We start from the raw sequence: 10,000 nt of genomic DNA on the forward strand, positions 1-10,000 counted from the left end.
GCAGTGAGCAACCGTGACGGGCGGCGTAAGACGGCGAGGGCCGAAGCCCCCGCACGCCGCAGCCTCGCCCGCCCCTCTGCTCCGCTCTTCGGTCGGTCGCCGGGAAGGGCGCCGAACGGTAGAAGTGCGACGCGGACCGGACGGCGAAGCGCCGCGGGTCGGTCCCGAGGGATCCGAACCCGCACACGCTGCCGCGCCGACCGCGCCTGAATCAACCGGACGCCCCATGTAGCATGCGGCACTCATCCGTTTACTTCTTGGCAGTTTCACGCAATGTTGAACCCTCTCTTCAAAGTTCTTTTCAACGTTCCCTCACGGTACTTGTTGACTATCGGTCTCGTGCATAGTATTGAGCCTTGGATGGAGTTCACCACCCCTCTTTGGGCTGCATTCTAAAACAACCCGACTCTTGGAAAGCTTTCCCTCCGGCCTTCGAGTCCGCCCTACGGGCCTTACACCCGCTGCGGGTAAGCTGCAGCCCCGATCACAGTGGACTGCGGCCGGACTCTGTCGACCGGAGTTCAGTTTCCTTACGCCACAGGTCCCTCGCACCGCAAACGGGCGCGGGGATTCGGCGATGGGCTCTTCCTGCTTCGCTCGCCGCTACTGAAGGAATCCTTGTTAGTTTCTTTTCTCTCCGCTTAGTGATATGCTTAAATCCAGCGGGTAATCTCATCCGATCTGAGGTCTGGAATCGTGAAAGACACGTGGAACGTGATCGGAGTCATAGCGGCGACCCGGGGTCTCTCCTTCCCCGGCGCTCCCCGAAGAATCGGGTCGCCGGCGGGAAAGGGTGGCCTACCATGCGCCTGCGAGAACGCAGACGGGAGGACGAGAGACCCCGCGATTGGGTCGACCGGCTCTGCCCGGCAGAGGCTCCTCGACCGTTCCGGGGGGTCGGACGCTGGACCGCACCACGGGCGCATACGTCTACACCCCGATGGCACGTCGCACGACCGACGAACCCCCGGTTACCGATCGAGCCTGCTCGCCGAGTTTCACCGGCGCCGACATCACAGAACTCCATCTGACACTGACCCGACGCAGCCGGCCGTCGAAGGGACGGCTGCGGCCGGGCGCTCCTCCGGCGCGCGAACACGCCGACTCTGTGAGTGATTGTCTTCAGACGCTCAGACGGACGTGGCTCGAGGAGCAGAGCATCCCCGAGCCGCCATTTGCGTTCGAATAAGTCGATGATCAGTGAGTTCTGCAATTCACATGAATTCTCGCATCTAACTGCGTTCTTCATCGACGCACGAGCCGAGTGATCCACCACCAAGAATTGTCATTTGCCACTGGAAGACTCCCGCGTTCGCAAACTCTCCTCAGAGCCGAGGGAAGAAGTGGAACGGAAGGAGAAAGGACACGGGGACTCTGTGCCTTCTTTGCTTGTGACTGGAAAGAAATATCCTCCGTCGAGCCGAGGGGGCAAGCGGGCTCCCTCCTTCCCCCCACCGCCGCGAGGGCGGGTCGCGCGAGTCAGACTCGCCGACTGGGGGGAAATCGGGCGACACCGGTGCCCCTTCTCTGCCCTGCGGAGAATGCCTCGAGGAGCGCCGCGCCGCGGACGGCGACGGCGTCTCCACCCTTGCGGGACTTCTCCCTCGAAGCTACCGGGAGTGCGAGACTCCGTGAGACAGACGACGAGAGAAGAACCGGGTACTCCCCGGGCTGGTCTGTGTGTGACACGCCCGTCTCCTTTTTGTCGGAGAGAGCGAAGGCGAAGCGCGGGGTCTGACCTCGACCGTGGAACGGGGAAGGAGGCGGTGAAAACCCCGCTCGAGTCCCCCCGGCTTTTCCAATTTGCTCTCTCCGCGTGTCTCTCTGTGACGGCTTTTCCGACATTCCCCCTTTGTTCCCTCTCCGATCACGGAGGGGAAGGGTTCTGTTAATGATCCTTCCGCAGGTTCACCTACGGAAACCTTGTTACGACTTTTACTTCCTCTAAATGATCAAGTTTGACCGTCTTCTCGTCACGCCTCGACAACCGGCCGAAGCCGGGGGTGCCAGACGGTCGATCCGATGGCCTCACTAAGTCATTCGATCGGTAGTAGCGACGGGCGGTGTGTACAAAGGGCAGGGACGTAATCAATGCGAGCTGATGACTCGCGTTTACTTGGAATTCCTCGTTCAAGGGACACAATTACAAGTCCCTGTCCCCAGCACGGAGAAGTCTCAGCGGATTACCCGGACCTTTCGGCCGAGGGCAAATGTACCCGCTGCTTGCGCCAGTGTAGCGCGCGTGCGGCCCCGGACATCTAAGGGCATCACAGACCTGTTATTGCTCCATCTCGTATGGCTGAAAGCCATTTGTCCCTCTAAGAAGTTCGCGGCTCACCACGACGGGTGGCCGGACTATTTAGCAAGCAAGAGTCTCGTTCGTTATCGGAATTAACCAGACAAATCACTCCACCAACTAAGAACGGCCATGCACCACCATCCACAAAATCAAGAAAGAGCTCTCAATCTGTCAATCCTCACTGTGTCCGGGCCGGGTAGGTTTCCCCGTGTTGAGTCAAATTAAGCCGCAGGCTCCACTCCTGGTGGTGCCCTTCCGTCAATTCCTTTAAGTTTCAGCTTTGCAACCATACTTCCCCCGGAACCCAAAGACTTTGGTTTTCCGGAGAGTTGCCCGCCGCGTCATGGGAGGAACGCCGGCGAATTACGAGTCGGTATCGTTTATGGTCGGAACTAGGGCGGTATCTGATCGCCTTCGATCCTCCGACTTTCGTTCTTGATCAATGAAGACATTCTTGGCAAATGCTTTCGCTGTCGGGCGTCTTGCGACGATCCAAGAATTTCACCTCTCACGCCGCAATACGAATGCCCCCGGCAGTCCCTCTTGATCATTACCTCAGGATCTCAAGACCAACGAAATAGAACCGAGGTCCTCTTCCACTATTCCATGCTGAGCTGTTCGGGCACTTTGGCCTGCTTTGAACACTTCAATTTTCTCAAAGTAAACGTTCCAGTCTCGCACGGCACTCAGTTAAGAGCACCGCACGACCAACCGAATCACTGGCCGGGAAAAATCTCCCACGACTCCCGTTTGACGGGGAGAAGGGGAACGGGCAGTGCACGCCTCACGGCGGACCGCCCGCCCCGGCCAGAAATCCGACTACGAGCTTTTTAACTGCAGCAAATTTAATATACGCTGCTGGAGCTGGAATTACCGCGGCTGCTGGCACCAGACTTGCCCTCCAGTAGATCCTCGTTAAAGGATTTAAAGTGTACTCATTCCGATCACAGGGCCTCCGAAGAGGCCTGTATCGTTATTTTTTGTCACTACCTCCCCGTGTCAGGAGTGGGTAATTTGCGTGCCTGCTGCCTTCCTTGGATGTGGTAGCCGTTTCTCAGGCTCCCTCTCCGGAATCGAACCCTGATTCTCCGTTACCCGTCACAACCATGATAAGCGCATAACTTACCATCGAAAGTTGATAGAGCAGACTTTTGAAGGGAGCGTCGCCGGTGCAAGACCGTGCGATCGGCATGATTATCTAGAGTTCACCAGCGGAGACCGGACCCCGAAAGGACCGGGCTGGCCTTGTTCCTAATAAGAGCACGCTTCCCCCGAAGGGTCGGCGCTTTGTTGCATGTATTAGCTCTAGAATTACCACAGTTATCCATGGTATAAGACTTTCTCCAATAAACCATAACTGATCTAATGAGCCATCTGCAGTTTCTCTTGTATGTTCAGGATTGTACTTAGACGTGCATGGCTTAATCTTTGAGACAAGCATATGACTACTGGCAGGATCAACCAGGTAACGGTCGACAGAACCGGGCTGGGCCCGTTCGCCGTCCGGGAGTCGCTCTCGCACTCCCCTCTCTCTCTCTCTGAATTCTCAATTGTCGATGCCGTGCTATTACGGTACAGTGATCGAAGAACCGCCCGAAGGGATTCTCGAGGTGTGTATCTCTACCCGAGTCGACTGGGTCGTCTCGAGAGGAGTCGCAGTGGTCCCGCCTCGGAGACGGGACCGGTTCGAAGCGACGCGGGAGGGCGACGGCTCGTCCACTGGAACAGGGGAGAGCAATCGCACGCCTCGAGCGTGCATTCGTTGCTTGGATGAAAAAGCCCGTACCGAGCGCCGAGTGCAACACATGGTCGCAGCAACGGCAGCATGCCCGAACGGGTCCCGTGGAGAAAGCTCGATATCTGACGACACCGAGGTCCTGCTCTTTCTCCACCGGGGGTTCTGCGGATGAAAAGGCTCAATATCTGAACGTCGATATATACGTGTGCACGGAGGGACACCTCTGCTCACGGGGCGAGTGGGTGAAAACCCCCGCTCTGAGCGCCGAGTTGCAACACATGGTCGCGATGAAACGACGGCTGACCCTACCGAAAGGGCCCGCTGGAGTCCAACCATGACACGTATACACACACGACAGACATTAAAAGCCTTCTCGAGTCTTGGATCGACTCTACTACCCCCCTCATATATAGAATCCGATTCACTCTGCCCGCTCGTTCTGACCATTGGATCACACACTTAAGCCAATACCCGCTACACTTAAGAGATCTCGAAATCTCGAACGAGACCCAGATTCTCTGCGGGTGAGTCGGGCGGCCTGCCGTCGCCGTCGGCTTGCCGTTTGCCTTTCGCCTGGTCGCATGGCACTCGTGCCATCGACCACGCAACGCGAGAGGCCTTCTCCCTTCTCCTTTCTCTCCATCTCTACTCTCTCTCTTCTCCACCGGGGGTTCTGCGGATGAAAAAGCTCAATATCTGGGATTGTATATATACATATGCACGAAAGAACCTTCTACTCACGGGGCGAGTGGGTGAAAACCCCCGCACCGAGCGCCGAGTTGCAACACATGGTCGCGATGAAACGACGGCTGACCCTACCGAGAAGGCCAGCAAGGGTCTGACGTGCAAAAACATATTTACGCACCACAGGCAAGGAGCCTTTTCGAGTCTCGGGTGGACTCCCGTCCGCGAAAGCTTCATATCTGAACGTCGATATATACGTGTGCACGGAGGGACACCTCTGCTCACGGGGCGAGTGGGTGAAAACCCCCGCTCTGAGCGCCGAGTTGCAACACATGGTCGCGATGAAACGACGGCTGACCCTACCGAAAGGGCCCGCTGGAGTCCAACCATGACACGCATACACACACGACAGACATTAAAAGCCTTCTCGAGTCTTGGATCGACTCTACTACCCCCCTCATATATAGAATCCGATTCACTCTGCCCGCTCGTTCTGACCATTGGATCACACACTTAAGCCAATACCCGCTACACTAAAGAGATCTCAAAATCTCGGACGAGAGCCACACCTTGCGGATGCATCGGGCGGCCTGCCGTCGAGGTCGGCCGTCGCCCCGTCTCACAGACTCGTGCAACACGACGAGTCCCAGCCTACGCCTGTGTGCATCACCGTCGGCCTAAATCTCGGCCCTCGCCCGGTCGCATGACACTCGTGCCATCGACCGCACCATCGACCTTCTCACCCGGGAGCAACCCGTGTTTTCAGAGGAGTGCCGGGGTTGCTCCCGTGCCGGGTATGTCTTGTCCGGCGGCGCCCCGTCTCACAGACTCGTGCAACGACAACGGGTCCCATGCCTACGCATGTGTGCATCACCGTCGGCTAATTACTCGGCCCTCGCCCGGTCGCATGACACTCGTGCCGTCGATCACACCATCGACCTTCTCACATGGGAGCGACCCGTATTTTCAGAGGAGTGTCGGGGTTGCTCCCGTGCCGGATATATCTTGACGAAATCAAGGAGATATATGAGGAAACTTCTACAATTTGAAGATCGACCGGCGAGACAAGACACTCCCCTTAATATATAATCCGATTCACTCTGCCCACTCATTCTGACCATTGGGTCACACACTTAAGCCAATACCCGTTACACTAAAGTTGACCATGTTTTTTTTTTTTGATATTATTATTTTTTTTTTTTTTTGTCAACGTCCTCTGTAACGAAGTCAAAACTCTATGCATGTGTTCGCGTGTCGTTCTGCCGTCTCCGCCGGGCACATCCCAGCCAGCGCCCGATACATTTAAGTTGACAACGGTCACAACTCTATGCATGTGCTCGTGGGTCGTTCTGCCGTCAACGTCGGGAACACACAGGCCAGTACCCGCTACATTAAAATTGACAATGGTCACAACTCTATGCATGTGCTCGTGGGTCGTTCTACCGTCAACGTCGGGCGCACACAGGCCAGTACCCGATACATGCAAGTTGACAACGGTCACAAACTCTATGCATGTGTTCGCGTGTCGTTCTGCCGTCTCCGCCGGGCACATCCCAGCCAGCGCCCGATACATTCAAGTTGACGACGGTCACAACTCTATGCATGTGTTCGCGTGTCGTTCTGCCGTCTCCGCCGGGCACATCCCAGCCAGCGCCCGATACATTAAAGTTGACAACGGTCACAACTCTATGCATGTGCTCGTGGGTCGTTCTACCGTCAACGTCGGGCGCACACAGGCCAGTACCCGATACATGCAAGTTGACAATGGTCACAAACTCTATGCATGTGTTCGCGTGTCGTTCTGCCGTCTCCGCCGGGCACATCCCAGCCAGCGCCCGATACATTCAAGTTGACAACGGTCACAACTCTATGCATGTGTTCGCGTGTCGTTCTGCCGTCTCCGCCGGGCACATCCCAGCCAGCGCCCGATACATTCAAGTTGACAACGGTCACAACTCTATGCATGTGTTCGCGGGTCGTTCTGCCGTCAACGTCGGGCGCACACAGGCCAGTACCCGATACATGCAAGTTGACAGTGGTCACAAACTCTATGCATGTGTTCGCGTGTCGTTCTGCCGTCTCCGCCGGGCACATCCCAGCCAGCGCCCGATACATTCAAGTTGACAACGGTCACAAACTCTATGCATGTGTTCGCGTGTCGTTCTGCCGTCTCCGCCGGGCACATCCCAGCCAGCGCCCGATACATTCAAGTTGACAACGGTCACAACTCTATGCATGTGTTCGCGTGTCGTTCTGCCGTCTCCGCCGGGCACATCCCAGCCAGCGCCCGATACATTCAAGTTGACAATGGTCACAACTCTATGCATGTGTTCGCGGGTCGTTCTACCGTCACCGTCGGGCACACTTGAGCCAGTACCCGCTTGACTTTTTTTTTTTTTTTTTTATGTCAACGTCTTCTTCAAGGAAGTCCAAAGTCTATGCATGTGTTCGTGGGTCGTTCTGCCGTCTCCGTCGGGCACACACAGGCCAGCGCTCGATACATTCAAGTTGACAATGGTCACAACTCTATGCATGTGTTCGCGTGTCGTTCTGCCGTCTCCGCCGCGCACATCCTAGCCAGCGCCCGATACATTCAAGTCGACAGTGGTCAAAACTCTATGCATGTGTTCGCGTGTCGTTCTGCCGTCTCCGCCGCGCACATCCTAGCCAGCGCCCGATACATTCAAGTTGACGATGGTCACAACACTATGCATGTGTTCGCGTGTCGTTCTGCCGTCTCCGCCGGGCGCATCCCAGCCAGCGCCCGATACATTCAAGTTGACAACGGTCACAACTCTATGCATGTGCTCGTGGGTCGTTCTACCGTCAACGTCGGGCGCACACAGGCCAGTGCCCGATTCATGCAAGTTGACAACGGTCACAAACTCTATGCATGTGTTCGCGTGTCGTTCTGCCGTCTCCGCCGGGCACATCCCAGCCAGCGCCCGATACATTCAAGTTGACAACGGTCACAAACTCTATGCATGTGTTCGCGTGTCGTTCTGCCGTCTCCGCCGGGCACATCCCAGCCAGCGCCCGATACATTCAAGTTGACAATGGTCACAACTCTATGCATGTGTTCGCGGGTCGTTCTACCGTCACCGTCGGGCACACTTGAGCCAGTACCCGCTTGACTTTTTTTTTTTTTTTTTTATGTCAACGTCTTCTTCAAGGAAGTCCAAATTCTATGCATGTGTTCGTGGGTCGTTCTGCCGTCTCCGTCGGGCACACACAGGCCAGCGCCCGATACATTCAAGTTGACAACGGTCACAAACTCTATGCATGTGTTCGCGTGTCGTTCTGCCGTCTCCGCCGCGCACATCCTAGCCAGCGCCCGATACATTCAAGTCGACAGTGGTCACAACTCTATGCATGTGTTCGCGTGTCGTTCTGCCGTCTCCGCCGGGCGCATCCCAGCCAGCGCCCGATACATGAAAGTTGACAACGGTCACAACTCTATGCATGTGCTCGTGGGTCGTTCTACCGTCAACGTCGGGCGCACACAGGCCAGTACCCGATTCATGCAAGTTGACAACGGTCACAAACTCTATGCATGTGTTCGCGTGTCGTTCTGCCGTCTCCGCCGGGCACATCCCAGCCAGCGCCCGATACATTCAAGTTGACAATGGTCACAACTCTATGCATGTGTTCGCGGGTCGTTCTACTACCGTCACCGTCGGGCACACTTGAGCCAGTACCCGCTTGACTTTTTTTTATTTTTTTTTTATGTCAACGTCTTCTTCAAGGAAGTCCAAATTCTATGCATGTGTTCGTGGGTCGTTCTGCCGTCTCCGTCGGGCACACACAGGCCAGCGCCCGATACATTCAAGTTGACAATGGTCACAAACTCTATGCATGTGTTCGCGTGTCGTTCTGCCGTCTCCGCCGCGCACATCCTAGCCAGCGCCCGATACATTCAAGTCGACAGTGGTCAAAACTCTATGCATGTGTTCGCGTGTCGTTCTGCCGTCTCCGCCGCGCACATCCTAGCCAGCGCCCGATACATTCAAGTTGACGATGGTCACAACACTATGCATGTGTTCGCGTGTCGTTCTGCCGTCTCCGCCGGGCGCATCCCAGCCAGCGCCCGATACATTCAAGTTGACAACGGTCACAACTCTATGCATGTGCTCGTGGGTCGTTCTACCGTCAACGTCGGGCGCACACAGGCCAGTACCCGATTCATGCAAGTTGACAACGGTCACAAACTCTATGCATGTGTTCGCGTGTCGTTCTGCCGTCTCCGCCGGGCACATCCCAGCCAGCGCCCGATACATTCAAGTTGACAACGGTCACAAACTCTATGCATGTGTTCGCGTGTCGTTCTGCCGTCTCCGCCGGGCACATCCCAGCCAGCGCCCGATACATTCAAGTTGACAATGGTCACAACCCTATGCATGTGTTCGCGGGTCGTTCTACCGTCACCGTCGGGCACACTTGAGCCAGTACCCGCTTGACTTTTTTTTTTTTTTTTTTATGTCAACGTCTTCTTCAAGGAAGTCCAAATTCTATGCATGTGTTCGTGGGTCGTTCTGCCGTCTCCGTCGGGCACACAATCAAGCCAGCGCCCGATACATTCAAGTTGACAATGGTCACAACCCTATGCATGTGTTCGCGGGTCGTTCTGCCGTCAACGTCGGGCACACACAGGCCAGTACCCGATACACGCAAGTTGACAATGGTCACAAACTCTATGCATGTGTTCGCGTGTCGTTCCTACCGTCTCCTTCGTGCACACTCAAGCCAGTACCCGATACATTCAAATTGATAATGGTCACAACTCTATGCATGTGTTCGTGTGTCGTTCTACCGTCGGGCAAACCTATGCCAATACCCGCTTGATTTTTTTTGTATTTATTTATTTTTTTTTTTTGTCAAGTCTTCTTTAACGACGTCACAACTCTATGCATGTGTCCGTGTGTCGTTCTGCCGTCTCCGTCGGGCACACACAGGCCGCTAGTACCCGATACATGCAAGTTGACAATCTTCACAAACTCTATGCATGTGTTCGTGTGTCGTTCTACCGTCGGGCAAACCTATGCCAATACCCGCTCGATTTTTTGTATTTTTTTTTTTTTTTTTTTGTCAAGTCTTCTTTAACGACGTCACAACACTATGCATGTGTTCGCGTGTCGTTCTGCCGTCTCCGCCGGGCACATCCCAGCCAGCGCCCGATACGTTCAAGTTGACGGCGGTCACATCTCTATGCATGTGTCCGTGTGTCGTTCTTCCCGCCTCCGTCGGGCACATCCTAGCCAGTACCCGCTACACCAAAGTTG

At 55.6% G+C, this 10,000-nt stretch overlaps 3 non-coding genes across 3 annotated transcripts in view; all 3 read right to left on the minus strand.

The window, feature by feature from the left end:
* Nucleotides 1–690, minus strand: part of LOC139968395 (large subunit ribosomal RNA) — a 4,028-nt gene extending 3,338 nt beyond the window's left edge. Inside the window, exon 1 of the ribosomal RNA XR_011793394.1 lies at nt 1–690. This exon is cut by the window's left edge and continues 3,338 nt beyond it. This is a non-coding gene — a ribosomal RNA (large subunit ribosomal RNA).
* Nucleotides 691–1,124: 434 nt separating this feature from the next.
* Nucleotides 1,125–1,284, minus strand: LOC139968405 (5.8S ribosomal RNA). The gene has a single exon (XR_011793404.1). It is a non-coding gene; the product is annotated as a 5.8S ribosomal RNA (ribosomal RNA).
* A 605-nt stretch (nt 1,285–1,889) lies between these two features.
* Nucleotides 1,890–3,767, minus strand: LOC139968294 (small subunit ribosomal RNA). The gene has a single exon (XR_011793301.1). It is a non-coding gene; the product is annotated as a small subunit ribosomal RNA (ribosomal RNA).
* Between the last annotated feature and the right edge of the window lie 6,233 nt (nt 3,768–10,000).

Source organism: Apostichopus japonicus, chromosome 5 (genome assembly GCF_037975245.1).
Source record: "Apostichopus japonicus isolate 1M-3 chromosome 5, ASM3797524v1, whole genome shotgun sequence".
Taxonomy (NCBI): Eukaryota; Metazoa; Echinodermata; class Holothuroidea; order Aspidochirotida; family Stichopodidae; genus Apostichopus; species Apostichopus japonicus.